The sequence below is a fragment of the Mus musculus genome, chromosome 12, assembly GCF_000001635.26.
Source record: "Mus musculus strain C57BL/6J chromosome 12, GRCm38.p6 C57BL/6J".
Taxonomy (NCBI): domain Eukaryota; kingdom Metazoa; phylum Chordata; class Mammalia; order Rodentia; family Muridae; genus Mus; species Mus musculus.
Window position 1 is genome coordinate 91,380,562 of NC_000078.6, and position 15,842 is coordinate 91,396,403.

The following is a 15,842-nucleotide window of genomic DNA, read 5'->3' on the forward strand; positions in this document are numbered from 1 at the left end:
CAGGGGTTCTGAGTTCCAGATCAGCCTGGGCTGTATTCCAAACCTTGCCTCCAGTATTTGTATGACCATTTAACAATACAGAGTTACATAGGAAAACAGACTTTAAAGAGCATGACTATATTCAAGACAGTCTAATGAGCCCCCTAACATGATGAAAGGTCTAATAGTGAATCTATCCTGAAGCATCTTTATACGAGTTCCAAATGTGTCAATTTGTGTAGGTAAGAATTCCTAGAGTGCATTAACCAACTAGACTTACATCTTGCTAACTCAAAAATTCCTGAATTCTAAGAATTTTCCATATGAGAAGTCTTGGTAGGAACTGAGTGCAGGGCCCCAGAACGCCTGCATCAGCGCCTCTCACCAGCAAAATACAACAGAAGGCATTCTTTCCAAAGTCCAGAATCTTGAATCTATTACAAAAATTAAGCTTTAACACTAAATCTTTGATAACCAGTGACAGTTTGTGTTGAACATTATCAAATTATGGAAATCACAAATTACAACTATTTACCTCAATAGACCATTTATTGTGTTTAAAAAAGAAAAGAAAAAGTCAGATCATTTAAACATTTAAAAAGATCAATCCGGAAATGTTGAGTGTCAGTCAAATCCACTAGAGAACAATTATAAATAGCCAAGAGGCAGGACTGGGAATCTGTGGTTGGAAAATCTGGAAACAAAACTCACTCTTTTGGCTCAGGAATTTCCAAGCAAGGAGCCTATTTGCACCTTGAACACATTTCTGACAAATGCTTATAAGTGTGAAAAGGAGTTGAACGTATTGCCTGGGAAAGGGACCCCAGCCCTCTTTGGGAGAGAGCAGGTTTCCAAACACCTGTTTAATAAAAGCAGCTACACTGCTGGTTTTGGTAAAGGTGAAGGTGTGTGTCCACTCATTTGTTCATCTGATTTCTTTTTGCTGTACCATGCACAGCTACCCTGTTTTAATTTTATATGAATATCAAAAGGGGGCTTCTTGCCCCACCCCAATTCCTACTTTTGGCATGGCCCTTCCCACTTTGAATATACAGTAAATGTAGACCATTTCCTCAGATGCTACACTTGGGAAAAAAGCATACTTACAAAGTGCACTCCCAGAACTCTGCGCTGCCGTCCTTTGAGCTCAGGGTACCTGCCTCCTATCATTTCTTCATGAGGTTCAGGGCAAGAGGTCTAGTCGAGTAGATGATCTTTTGGGTTGCCTCTACACTCCCTCCAAAACACCTACAAACCAACGAGACAGGGAGCAGACAGAACTATAACTTGAATTTTTAATGAAAATGATTTTATCTTTCTGTACTGGCTAGTTTTGTGTCAACTTGACACAGCTGGAGTTATCACAGAGAAAGGAGCTTCAGTTGGGGAAACGCCTCCATGAGATCCAGCTGCACGGCATTTTCTCAATTAGTGATCAAGTGGGGAGGTCCCCTTGTGGGCGGTGCCATCTCTGGGCTGGTAGTCTTGGGTTCTATAAGAGAGCAGGCTGAGGAAGCCAGGGGAAGCAAGCCAGTAAGGAACATCCCTCCATGGCCTCTCTGCATCAGCTCCTGCTTTCTGACCTGCTTGAGTTCCAGTCCTGACTTCCTTGGTGATGAACAGCAATCTGGAAATGTAAGCTGATCAAACCCTTTCCTCCCCAACTTGCTTCTTGGTCGAGATGTTTTGTCCAGAAATAGAAACCCTGGCTAAGACACTTTCCTATGCACAGATCAGAGAATACCGGGAGGAGTGAAAATACACTCCTATGCCGTCCAGAAGCCCATGTGGTACCAGATGCCCAGCCTGCAAATCCCTAGCACCCGGTATCTTCTATCCATAACTCACCATCACTAGACTTGCTAGGTCACGCTAGAGGGTGAGTTGTACCCCAAGTCTAGAGAAAGTACTCACTCTGAGTATATCTATCAGGTGGGAGACTAACTTTAGTAGTAAGATTAACATGCAGGCTCATTTGTAAGTCTAGGCTAGCCTCCACCTCTTTAAAGGCAATATTATATATGTATGGTGGATCAGTTCTCACAGTGATCAAACAAATAAATAAACAAATGCATTGTGTATTTGGTTGTAGGAAAGTGCAAAGGGTAGAAAGGATTCTCAACACTTTATGGCTACTTCTAAAACTGTAAGGACCCTTAGAAAAATCATCTAACAAAGCCGATATCTGTATACTTCAATAAGCATTCCAAGAAGGGTATTCTGGGAAAAGAAAAGAGATGTGAGACTAGGAGATGTTCAAGAGGCCAGTTAAGCAAAGGCTTACTACACACTTATCTAACAAAGCAGCCTTCATCACATGACGAGCCCTAGGCACGATGAAATTTCTCTACGTTAGTGGTTCTCAGCCTTCCTAATGCCACGACCCTTCAATACAGTTCCTCATGTCATGGGTTGGTCCTCCAACCATAAAATTATCTGTGTTGCTACTTCATACCTGTGGTTTTGCTCCAGTCATGAATTATAATTTCAATACCTGTGCTTTGCAATGGTCTAAGGTGACCCCTGTGAAAGGGTCATGTGATTCCCCATGCTGACGCGACTGGCAGGTTGAGAACCACTGCCCTATACCAAGCTACAGCTGTCAAAGTTCATCTTCTCTCTTGCCTGTCCAGTGCAGCAGTTATATGGCTATGACAATAGAAACCTGGCCAGCTCAAATTGATACACACTATGAATATGAAATATCAGTATATGCCAGATTCTGAACATCCTATACCATTATCAAAAAACATAAGGCCCTGGTAGTACCAGAAGCCTCTGCTCTCTGCACGTGGAGGATGAGGCAGGTAGATCTCTGCAATGTCTAGACCTGTCTGGGCTACACTGTGAGTTCCAGGTCAACCAGTGCCACACAGTGGAACCCTATCTATAAATAAATAAATAAATAAATAAGCAAACAAACAAACAACACAAAAGTTTCATATTTGCTACTTGTATATTTACGTGAAGTAAAATATACTTCAGTACATTTTATGCCCTGGGCCAAATAAATTAAGATTAGTCTCAGAAGTTTCCTTTTACTTTTATTGTAATACAGGTACTATAAAACTAAAAACCACTTGAACGGTTCGTATGCTATTTCTGTTAGACGCAGGAAGTTTTAGGAAGAAGTAACGAGAATTTGCTAGGTGCTAGGCACTGTGCCAAATGCTTTGCATAATCCTAACAAGGACGCTACAACATCGAGCTTTGCCTAACAGACCCACTCCCTTAAACCAACCCTGACTGGCAGCTGGGATTCAAAGTTTGGTATTTTTATTAATTAATTCCAAAAGGGGGCGACTAACCACTATGACCCCGGGCATCTCCTTACTTAGCAGAGGAAAATCGAGTGACGAAAGGACAGAGATATGCACCAATTATACCCCTGGGGCAGTCAAAACCAATGTCAGACAGCTTGAAGCGCCTAGGAGGGAGCCCTGGGCAAGCTGCTCCAAAGCCAGGACAAGGCGCGTTGAGTGAGGTGGCCAGGACCTGACCGTGGACGAGCTGCTGAGGGATGCAAACACGCCATGACCCCCACGTCACCAAACACTGCACCCACACTCCCGGTCCACCCCGCGTACCCGTGCAGATCTTGTGTCTCCACCCTAGGACAAGGGGAAGTGGGACGCAAATGTCTCTGCAGGGGGAAATGAGAGAAAGGACAAGAGAACAGAGAAGGGCAGGTACCTTAGACCCAAGGTGACTCCAAGTTCTTAACGCCGGATCATCACCGAGGCCCCACCCGGCTCCCGCGGCTACCAGCGACCCCGAAGGTGCAACTGACCCAACGCTGCCTCGCAACCGACTCCGCTCACCCGGGACTTGCAGCTATGGCAACTTGAACTAGCCGCCCAGGCACCGCTAGAGCACAAGACGCGCCGCCGCCGCCTGGCCCTCTGGGAGCTGTAGTCCATCCCACACTCCAGAGCAGGGAGATGTAGCAAGAAATAACAGGAAATGACAGGAGATAAACTGCAAGTCCCAGCATGCTCTGAGCAGGGCCTCTACTTGCCTTTCCCGGAAGAAACTGGCTAAGCGGTCTTTACAGACCTGGAGCCCTGCCTTCTTTTCCCGCACTAATTTTGTTTTTTTTAAGGGCCAGTAGCCTGTGAAGCCGCAAACTCCTGCTCGAAAGTGAATTCAAATGTCTCGCGACACTGAGTGTAATTTTACTTATTAGGACACATCAAAGGATAAAAGCCAACAGTGAGATTTTAAAATCGCTTTAACGTCCTATTCTAATGGCTTAAGGCTTGGAGGGGAGTAAACAAGTTTATCAAGTGAAACACTCTCTGCCTGGAGTGACTAAGATCTCACCTCTCCTCCCTGGCAAACTACAAATGCAATATGAGGTAGTATGTTCCTTACTAGCTTGTTATGTCCTCACAAGAAAATGAAAGAAGTGTTTTCTGCTCGGGGGGGTGGGGGGGGGAGTCAGTTTCAGCTATAATGAGAGAATTAAAACCTTAAGGAAGGAGAGCTTTGAGAAAAACTAAGAAGTGAAAAATAATTAGGCACCTTTCTTTTCCTTCTACTCTGTCAAAGAGAGAGAGAGAGAGAGAGAGAGAGAGAGAGAGAGACTCGATCCTCCCCAAAGCTAGAATTAAATTTTATCTGATCTATGAAGGTTTTCCTGAAGCCTAAAAAACAGTTATCAATGCTTCTTAACCTGTGAGTAGCGACCTTCAGAAAACACATATTTCTGATGGTCATAGGAATTGAGAAACCACTCCATAGCAAAATTACAGTTTTGAAGTGGCAATGAAAATAAATTGATGGTTGGGGATTCCTAACACCATTGGAAATATATGTTTTCTGATGGTGACGCACAGGTTGAGAACTGCTGATCATTGTATAATCTAGGTTTTCTATTGTGGACATTTTATGTTAGAATCATGAATTACCCACTTAATCTTCCCACTTAGGGATTGAAACAAATGGATCTGACCTTTTAAAATATCTCCTTCCCCCCAAAGTCCCCACCCTGCTCACTTAAAGGCTTTTCCTATCAAGTTTAAGCATAAATTTTTCTAAAGATTTACCTAAGTAATTGCATCCACAATTGTGCCTCTCCAAGACACTACAGCTGACACAGAGAGCAACTTAATTCAGAACAACCATACCAGCAATGCCTGCAGAGGCATAATGGCTCTGTTCGTTAATAGCTAAGTTTCACAAGATAATTTTATTCAGTTTAGCAAATATGAATATTGAATCATCTTAGGATTCTGTCTTCTAGAGAGAAGACACAGGGGTAATGAAGAGATTTAAAAGTACCATTGTTTTGCTTCAGTTGCTTAGAGCCAATGGAAGGAGATGAATGGAAGCAATTCATGACAGTGGTGGAGGGGAGACCACTGCCACAGGATCTATGTAGAAACACAAGAGAAACCCTTCCTTAGGAAAGTATATCTGATCAACTGCCAAAAATGTATTACCCAAATGCTAGAATAACTTTGGTTATACGTGAGTGCATTACATTAGTAAAAATTAATTGTTAATAATATTGTTGTCCAGCTGTGTGTGTTCAGTTCTATTGACTCCGTTTTAAAGTGATATTGGACAAACAAAGAAAAAAAAAAAAAACCTCTGAAGACACAGGTGGGACCACAGAAACAAGATTTGAGTTAATTGTGATTAGAAATTTGTATATGCATGATTAAATTAATACCTAACATCAACTGCCTTTATTAACAGATGTGGCATGGTATGGGGATTAAAAGTAGTAAAGTCAGATCATAGAATGGGTCTCCTTTGCTTCTTAACAAGATATATTTTTAATCGGAAAATTGTGTTGTGGCTCCCAAAGACTCTGAATTCCTTTTCATTGACACGGCTGGTCCGTGTCATCCACACCACCAGTCCATTGGAGCTGAGTCACATGAATCTAGACTTGGGCAAAGCTAGGAGAGTTCCTTGAGGTATTCCTCCTTTGTCCATCATGCAGCAGGAGTGGGCATGGTGAGTCAGTTTGCTAAGCCTGCCATAACAAAACACCAAAGAAAAGGTGGCTTGAACGATGGGAATTAACGTGAGAGACTGAGAAAGAGAGAGAGAGAGAGAAATACTTCATATACCAGAAGGCTGAAAGTCACAGATCGAAGTGCCAGCCAACTGGAGTGCTCTCATTATCTTCTGTGTGGCTTTAAATGCCATTGTCCTTTTGTGAGCACAGAGCTGGTTTATCTCGTTACCTGTTTAAAAAAAAAAAAAAAAAAAAAAAAAAAAAAAAAAAAACACAGTTCTATTGGATTAGGGACGAAATCTGATGGACTTGCTTAATGTTATCTCTTTAATGAACCTGTCTCCAAATTCTACTTTTATGTCTTTAACAAATGTGTCTCCAAATTCAGTCACACAAGCAGTTTCAAAAAAAAAAAAGTGAATTTTGTGAGGGCAAGAAACAGTTCAGAAGGTAACAGCACTCTGGCCCAGGAAGCCTTAGGTTCGTTAGTGTACCCCAGTGCAGAGTACCAACAGAAAAGTAGACAAGGGAGATATCTCCAGATGCCTTGCCTACATCACATCATAGGATACAGGCTAAATGTAGAAACAATCACATCCACATCATGGGTCCCCAGAAGTCTTGTGTATATTACAGAAGCCCCCTTCCTCTGACATGCTGGCAAGGAGTAGACACTCAAAACAGGCCAGGCCTATGGGGGTCCTTAGGCACTGAGAATTTAAAATGAAATCCAAATTCCTATTTTATTTTCTGATTATTTTGATGTTCAGGTAAAAGCTGGAGTAGTCACCAGGAAAGGGGCATCTTCATCTACATTCAACAAGCAGCTGAAAACGTCATTCTGAGGATAGATGGCAATAGAAACAAAAGGTAATAGGAAATACACCCTAGAGAATAGAGACCTGCTTCCTGACAGCTTCCATGTTCCTGGCCCCATCCCCTGGTTAGTCCTACCAACGTTGCTTGTACAGACTAGTGTTCCAGGAGGCAGAGCAGTGGTTCTCAGCCTCTGGATTGAAACCCCTACGAGGGTTACATGTTAGATATCCTGCATATCAGATATTTACATTACGATTCATAACAGTAGCAAAATTACAGTTATAAAGTAGCAATGAAATAATGTTATAGTTGGGGGTCACCACAACATGAAGGAATTAAAGGGTTGCAGCCTTAAGAATGTTGAGAACCACCTCACTAGAGGACGCTGAAGGTTAAATGTGCAGACTCAAACCTTCGTTGTAATAACCAATGGCTATATGACTTCAATCATAGTGCTTCCTCTGAGATTATTTTCTTCTATCAACAACAGGAAAGAGTACTATCTCATAAGCAATATTGCTTCAAGGAAAAAATAAAGTAACATGTAAGATAAAAAGCATCACATATTGTTTCTTCATCAGATGGAGCCCTAAATATATGCTAATTGATGAGAACTAAATTCACCCTATAACAGTCCCGTGAGCAACAGGACTTTATTTTGTTCTTTGTGTGTGTGTGTGTGTGTGTGTGTGTGTGTGTGTGTGTGTATTTTATTTACATTTCAAATGTTCTCCCCTTTCCTGGTCTCCCCCACCCCAGACCACCTATCCCACTCATTCCCCCTCCCCCTGCTTCTATAAGGGTGTTCCACCCACCCCTGTCTCCTTGCCCTCGAATTCCCCTGCACTGGGGCATCGAGCCTTCAGAGGACCGAGGGCCTCTCCTACCATTGATGCCCAACAAGGCCATCCTTTGCTACATATGGGGCTGGAGGCATGGGTCCCTCCATGTGTACTCTTTGGTTGGTGGTTTAGTCCCTGGGAGCTTTGAGGGGTCTGGTTGGTCGATATTGTTGTTCTTCCTATGGGGTTGCAAACCCCTTCAGCTCTTTCAGTCCTTTCCTTAATTCCTCCATTGGGGACCCTGTGCTCAGTCCAATGGTTGGCTGTAAGCATCTGCTTCTGTATTGTTCAGGCTCTGGCAGAGCCTCTCAGGAGACAGCCATATTAGGATCCTGTCAGCAAGCACTTCTTGGCATCCACAATAGTGCCTGGGTTTGGTGTTTGTAGATGGGATGGATCCCAGGTGGGGCAGTCTCTAGATAGCCTTTCCTTCAGTCTCTGCTCCACACTTTGTCTCCATATTTCATCCCAAGAGTATTTTGTTCTCCCTTCTAACAAGGACTGAAGCATCCACACTTCAGTCTTCCTTCTTGAGTTTCATGTGGTCTGTGAATTGTATTTTGGGTATTCTGAGCTTCTGGGCTAATAACCACTTATCAGTGAGTGCATACCATGTGTGTTCTTTTGTGACTAGGTTACCTTACTCAGGATGATATTTTCTAGTTCTATCCATTTGCCTAATTATTTCATGAAGTCATTGTTTTTAATAGCTGAGTAGTACTCCATCGTGTAAATGTACCACATTGCTGTGAAGAGACACCATTACCACACCAACTCTTATAAAGGAAAACATTTAATTGGGGCTGGCTTATAGTTCAGAGGCTTAGTTCACTGTCGTCATGGTGGGAAACACGGTGACAGGCAGGCAGACACGGTACTGGAGAGGACCTGAGAATTCTACATCTGGATTCACAGGCAGCATGAAGAGAATGCCACACTGGGCAGGGCTGAGTATCTGAGACCTCAAAGCCCACCCCCAGTTACATACCTCCTCCAACAAGGCAACATCTACTCCAACAAAACCATATTTCCTAATAGTGCCACTCCCTATGGTCTATGGGGGCCATTTTTATTCAAACTATCACAGATTGGCAGAAAGAGACAACACTGTCTCAAGCAGAAGGCACAAACGTGTTTCACCTTGCAAACTCATACCACTGTGAAACAGCAACATCATGTCTAGGTTGCAAAAGAATAAGTATCTAAATATTCTCAAATATTTATTTTTAACATTCTCTGTTCCCCGCTTCTGTTTAAGCAAATTAAGTTTCTCTACGTTCAGGGAAAAGAGGGGGCTTGAGAGTGGAAAAGAAGAAAAGGGATCACTTTCTTGCTTCAAAGAGTGCAATACAAAGAATCTCAAACAGGACTGGCTGTAGGATTTGCAAAACCCAAAGAAAAATTAAAATGTGAGGCCCTTGTTCAAGACTCACTGAGGTGCAAATCAGATGCACAGTGGGTAAAAGTGTTTGATGGGCTAGCCTGGCAACAAGTCTCTCAACCCATGGAAAGGTAAATAGTAAGAACCAGCCCCACAAAGTTGTTATCTGACATCCACATAGGAGCCATGGCATGCACCATTATACACCCACACATACACATTCCCCTCACACACATACACATCATGCTTCCAAATAAATAAATAAATAAATAATAATAATAACAAATTTAAAGATTTTTTTAAAGTTACTAATAATATGAGCATGGAAAGCACAGAGCATTAAGCAAAGTATGAGGCCCTTCTGCATTCGGGGACCTGTGGATCTCACACGTCCCATGAAGCCAGGCTTTCCACAAAGAAGTCACAATATTCCTAAGTGATGTGGAAGAAAGTGCTATAATCAAAAATAATAATAATAATAATAATAATAATAATAATAATAAGTAAATAAAATTGCGACTGGGAAGGTAAGACCCAGAGAACAAGGAAGTCCTGGGGGAAGAATTAGGGCTGGGTATAAAAGAACAAACCTGAAGATATAGAAGGAAAATCTAAGTCCAGAAGGTATCTAACCTCCACATAGGCACCAAATGTCCCTTCCAAACAGCCTATAGTTTGTCCAGACTTCCCACACGAGTGACGACTGCCTACAGCATTAGACTTTACTGGGTTATGTTTGGCCACCACAGATGACCAAGCTCCTTTTGCAACTCACCAACTATGGTAAATTGGTATTCACATACCAAGTATGCCATAAGAAATAAAAGTAAAATGTTCAACATTCCGATTTGGATGGGACTGGATGGAAGAGGGATGAACCCACTTTCTACCCATCAAGAAACAATCTTAAGTATGGTTGATGTCTTTCTCCAGCTCTTAAGTTTCCAAGCAATCTACAAGTCTAAGAAGAAGTGCAGGGCCTTGCTGCAGTGAGATTGCCCACTGTAAAACTGCAACCATTCGTCGTGTAGACAATAGCTCATCCCATAATATTCTCTTCTCTCATATGCTTATAATTTTAGGTAGCTATCACATCATGACAATTTTATAATATTGTAATACAAATGCACATGGGTCAAAATGAGCAGCTAATAGTGTGCTAAACCATTATAGAGGGTTATTATTGTAGTCAAGCAATACAGCCTCTGGTACAACTTTTGACAAGGATAAAACACAAAAGAAATGCAAAACGCCATCTTCTGAATTGCGGGCAGTGTTAATAGTCCTACAGCAAAGGAAAACATTGTATTGTATAGATATTCTCATCTCCTTGTTACACTTATCTTTTCGGTGCATCTTTAATGGATACACTTTTCTCTTAATGCATTTTTAAACCTAGTTATCATCCCTTGTGCTTCTTTTTCCTGGCTCAAAATGTATGTTAAAGAAAGAAAATTGGTTTAGTGATTATCAGAGTCACTGAACAGGCTATCAGGACATGCTATCCTGAAGGCTTCTACCAATTTGCTGAGCTGAAACTGTTAGGCGTGAGATTTTACTCACATTATCATCTCTACTAAACCTAGAGATAAATTCCATACTGTCTGAGTCTTGGTTTAAAATATGACATATTTGAGCACACCACTCCTGTTCCCAGTAAAGACGGAGTCCCAGCAACCAAAGACATCGTCACCTCAGAATTAAACAAAATAACAGAGAGCCTACCTGGATGCTAGTGGACATTAGACAAAGAAAGAGATCTCTGAGAAAGAGGCAGAAGATGATGCAAACCTCACAATTGCCACACTTGAGAAAGTATCTTGACTGTTGTGTAAGGAGAGAGAACACAGGGAGTGAGCATACCAGATGTTGTAAATTGGGAAAGGGACTCGAGAGTCTGCCAAGTGGGAGTATGTGGAGGTTTTTTTGTTTGTTTATTTGTTTGTTTTTAATAACAAACCACAGAGCAAGAAAAAAAAAAAAACATGTGGAGAAAAATTCCTGAGAACCACAGCAGGGCTCCATAGGATAACTTGTTGCACACATGTGGAGAAAGCAAAGCTGGAGAAAGACATATCTCCCAATCTCAGGGGAGGAGACACCTGTCACTTACCCAAGACCCAACATAACAGTGATTACTAACAACCAGAATGAACCACTTAATATCACAGGGATCATTGACTGTGTGTCCAAGAGGGTCTTACCTAAGAAATGGTAAAGGATTAGCTCTAGATTAAAATCTGTTCTGGTCACATGTGACAAAGATTTTAAAAATAAAATCCAAAATTTACCAAATGGTTTTTTAAAGTAATTTAACTGTAGGAAGGCACAAGATCCATCTACCCACTGATAAGCACTAAAGACACCAGACTTGTTAAACATACAGCCTCTGTTTTTCTTCCAATGGAAAAAAATGTAACACCTATATACCCAGAAATCTTGGAGGTTGTTTGATAGCCTGGTGATCTTTGCTATTCTGGGGAGCCAGCCCTCACCTGATCCCCCCAGGTTCCCAACAGAACCCATCCTCAAAATAAGAGGAGAGGCCCCACGTATTTTGCAAGAGTTCGCTGTTGTGCTTATTCCAACGCTTCCTCCCTAGACCGTTATCCCCATCATTGTTTCACAGCCAATAAAACCCATTCCTGTAGAAGACCTCAGGTGCTCTACAAGACATGAAAGCTCTGCAAGAAAGTTTCAATAGAGTCATACCTTAAGCTTTGTGTGTGTGTGATAATTGTCACAAGGAAATCTTTTCCAAAGTTGCACTATGTTTAAATGTGTAAAAAAAAAAAAAATTAACTGCTTGGTATCAAACTCCAGAAGTTTGAACCAACCTGCCTAACTAAGGCATGCTGAACCAAGTTTCATCCTCAACTCTCTGCAGGTCATTACACTGCCAGCTGTGATGCTCACAGGCACCCTCACATTTAACCATACTTGATAATAAATACCAAAAGTGTTCTCATGGATGCAAAACAAAGTACCAAATGCTGTGTCTGCAATTACAGTGTCTGCAAACCAAACAGGTTATGACGCAGGCAAAACAACAGGAAATTCCAGCTCATTTTAGGAAGAAATATGAATCAATCTAGGTCGATCCAATACAGACAATAATACTACAGTTATCAAACAAGAATGTTGTTCAGGTTGAGTATCCTCGATTTCCAATTTGTAGGACTTGTTGATGAGGCCTTATTTGACGTGTGGCCTTTAACATATTTCTCAAGGCAAGTTTAGGTGAGTCTAGGTTGGACCCCAACTCAAGGATTAATATACTTAAAAGAGGGAAATGTGAACAGAGAGGCCCATGGGGAGATGGCACAGGATGATGGGGGAGAGACTGCAAAGATTCAAGCCTAGGTATGGTGTGAAGTACTAACAACTCTGAACAGCTAGAAGAGCCAGAAAGAAACATCCCCTGGAACTCTAAGAGAGAGCATGTCCTTGCCCATGCTTTGACTGTAGACTTTCAGCCTTGTAAACTACCAATAAATAAATAAATAAATAAATAAATAAATATAAATAAAAATAAAAATAAATAAATTAATCTAATCCTAAAACATTAAGTGTGTGGAACTAACTTTGTTACAGCAGGTCTTGGAAACTAACATAGACATCAAAAGAGCTACTGTCTTATACAGATTTTTAAAAGGTTACATAGAGAAAGAGAACTATTGGGAAGGAAAACTATACTTTCTGATATGAAACATATACTTTAAGAATTATTGGCAGATTAAGTAATCTGGACAAATATTTAATATTCCTTTAAAATTAAATTTATCCCACAAACAAGAAGCAGAGAGAGAGAGAGAACTTTAGTCCAACCCTCTCCCAGTTGAACTATGACACTCAATGAAATGCTATATTCTTGTGTAAGGGTCAGTGAATCACCTAAGAGTGACACCCCAGACTCAAATAATATACAAAAGCAAAAAACATTTATCCTGCAGAAATCCAGCATATGGGGTCTACCATTCATCAAAATGGTGACCCTGGGGTAAGCTCACAGGCTCAATTTAAAGCAGATTAGGGGAATTCTGAGGAGAGGCAGGAGATGGTTGGCTCCATCTCTAGGGATATAGGTGTCTCTGGAATTGGCTGGGGCGTTGAGCTCTTTCCAAAACCCTTGCTGATTCACTATTCTTGCCTCAGGCCAGACGCTGGGGCATCTTCTCATTACCTGAGGGCTGTAGTTCTACTAGGAACCTGTCCACTCAGTCCTGGGGCTACAGTGCAAGAGGTGGGACTATTTTGAGGGTATCTAGTTTCCAACACAAAGTCCCTGCCCTGTATTGATAGCAGGGTTAACTTTTCTCAGTCTGACTATTGCCACCTGCATTGGGTACTATCAATACAGTGGAAAAAAAAATTCCTAGGAACTGCTATTCCTTCATAGGAAGGGGGCTGAGCATTTAAGCATAACCAACAGCCCTATGTTAGATCTGGGCAGGAGGAGTTAAGAACCTAGAAAGTGGTTTCTAATAATTAATTTGGTCAAGGCCTCCTTCTGGGTCCAGTTCATCCTCTCTGCCTATCCTGAACTCTGTAGTCTGTATGCACAATGCATTTCTAATTGGTCCACAAGACATGTACTAAAGATCGAGTTACCTGAGAGGTGAACGCCAGTCCATTGTCAGTCTCAAGCAGGGTAGGTAGAGCATACCTAGGTATGATGTCTTCTAGAATCTTCTTTGCCACTATGTTGGCAGTCCTTTCTGTAGGATAGGCTTCTTCCCATCCTGAAAGGTATCTATAAAGACTAGCAGATAATTATAGCCATATGTTCCTGGCTTTATTTCTGTATAATCTATTTCTCAATTGGCCCATGGCTGTTGGTCCCAAGTTCTGGTTCCTGGGGTCCCCGGATTGATGCCTGAGGGGTTCATGGCCTGACAGGTGGAGCAATCTGAGATTACCCAATCAACGAAATGCCCCACGTCAAATATTTGTGCTTTGCCCCTCAAAGCAATTCCTTTACTTTTCTGTGGCCCAGGTGTGGTGCCCTGATGAATCTGGTGAATGAGTTGCTTAGCAAACTCCTTAGGTAGGATGGGGTAGCCTTCAGAAGTATGCAACCATCCATCTCTTCTGTAGGTTCCCTTGCATCTGGCCTGCTTTTTTTCGTCCTCAGCAGTATATTCAGGGATGGCAGGGAGCACAGTGGGTAGCAAGACTAGTAGGATGTGGGCAGTGGAAGCCTGGGCAGCCTCCCTTGCAGCTCTATCAGCTACCCTGCTTCCACAGGCTATTTCTGATGTCCTGCTTTGATGCCCAGAGCAATGAATTATGGGCACCTTGAGGGGAAGCTATAATACCTCCAGTAAAGCAAATATTTCTTCCTTATTTTTGATGATTTTTCCTTCAGCAGTCAGCAGGACCCTCTCTTGGTCTATGGACCTGTGCGTATGAGCCACAGTAAAGGCCTATCTGCTGTCAGTGCAAATGCTGGTTGGCTATGGCTTCCTTTGCCGGTTTTAAAGCCTGTTAGCTTTCTGTGCTGAAGTTCCTGGCAGCAAAGTGATTGCCCAAATGACAGAGTCCACCAGCACTGCCCCCACATGCCTGGTTCCGTCCTGGATGAAGCTGCTCCCATCTGTGAAGTAGATGTGCTCAGGACCCAGCCAGGGTATTGTCAGTCGGGTCTGACCTAGATTTTTTTGAACATGCCCCAGAGCTACATGTCTGAGGATGGATTCAGCAGCAGGGTGGCAGGGTTTAGGCCAGATGATGAATTATGTCTTACATTGGGAAGAAGAGAATTCAAAAACAGTGCCTGCTGGGCTGGCAAGATGGCTCAGTGGTTAAGAGCACTGACTGCTCTTCCGAAGGTCCTGAGTTCAAATCCCAGCAACCACATGGTGGCTCACAACCATCCATATTGAGACCTGACACCCCCTCCTGGTGTGTCTGAAGATAGCTACGGTGTACTTACATATCATAAATAAATAAATAAATCTTTAAAAAAAAAACAACAGTGCCTGGAAATATACCAGCCTAGCACTGGACAGCCATTGACTAGGTGGGTTTTTGAGGGTCCCCTTAATAGCATGGGGGAGGGGGTGATAACAAGTCCCTGCCCCTGCCTTACAGTTATCTTGACAGAGCCAGGCTGACCATCCCTGGGCCACCAGATATTTCCTGATTCAGACTTGGTTGGTTCCAGACTTTAATTGAACTAGAATTGGTACCCAATGGCAGGCAAGTCTTATTGAATTCTTTTCTGCCCAGACCTGGGAGATTTCTTCCAGAAACTTCTGGAGCAGTGGACTCAGAGAAGGGAAATTAGTATTTCTCTTCTAGGGCCAAGATCAGAACATCCAGCACTCCCACTCCCTCTAGGCCAACGTGGTTTGGGCTCCTATTATGGTGAGGGAGGTTGCTTCCCAGTAGGGGATATGGGCATCTAGGCATGACCATAAATGAATGGGTTATACCTCCCACTCTCAGCTCCACATTTCTTTGTACAGTCAATGCACAGCACTTGGTGCCTGTTGCCCCTCACACCCATTTTCTGGTCTGACAGTAGCCCCAAAGGTTGTTTCAAAATAGTGTTGTGCCCTGTGTCTAGCAAAAAGTCTATGGGCTTCCCCTCCACTTTTAGAGTTACCCAGGGCTCATGAAGTGGGATTGAGCCCTGATGCCCTCAGTCCTCTAGTCCTTTGGACCCTTTCTTGGGTTTTTCTTAGGGCATTCATTTTTCCAATACCCTATCTCTTTGTAATAGGCACATTGGTCTCTCTGTCACGGAGGGTGGATTTCTTCTTCAGTCAGGACTGGCTTATCTCTGCCCTTTCCATAAACCACAGTTTTCAGCTCTCTTTCATCAGGCACAGTTTATGATCTATTT

At 42.5% G+C, this 15,842-nt stretch overlaps 1 protein-coding gene across 8 annotated transcripts in view; it reads right to left on the minus strand.

The window, feature by feature from the left end:
- The window catches only part of Cep128 (centrosomal protein 128), a 385,966-nt gene extending 382,072 nt beyond the window's left edge, over positions 1-3,894 (minus strand). For 4 of the 8 annotated variants that reach the window (XM_030246966.1, XM_030246965.1, XM_011244195.3 and 1 more), the window contains exons 1-2: positions 3,673-3,893; positions 1,087-1,227 (exon numbers count right to left, since the gene is read on the minus strand). The gene's annotated coding sequence lies outside the window, so the exon portion shown is untranslated. Of the gene's footprint in view, positions 1-1,086; positions 1,228-3,672 lie in introns of all 8 variants that reach the window. The other 4 variants (XR_001780497.2, XM_017315228.2, XM_011244196.3 and 1 more) reach the window with 2 other exon arrangements.
- Positions 3,895-15,842: the final 11,948 nt, after the last annotated feature.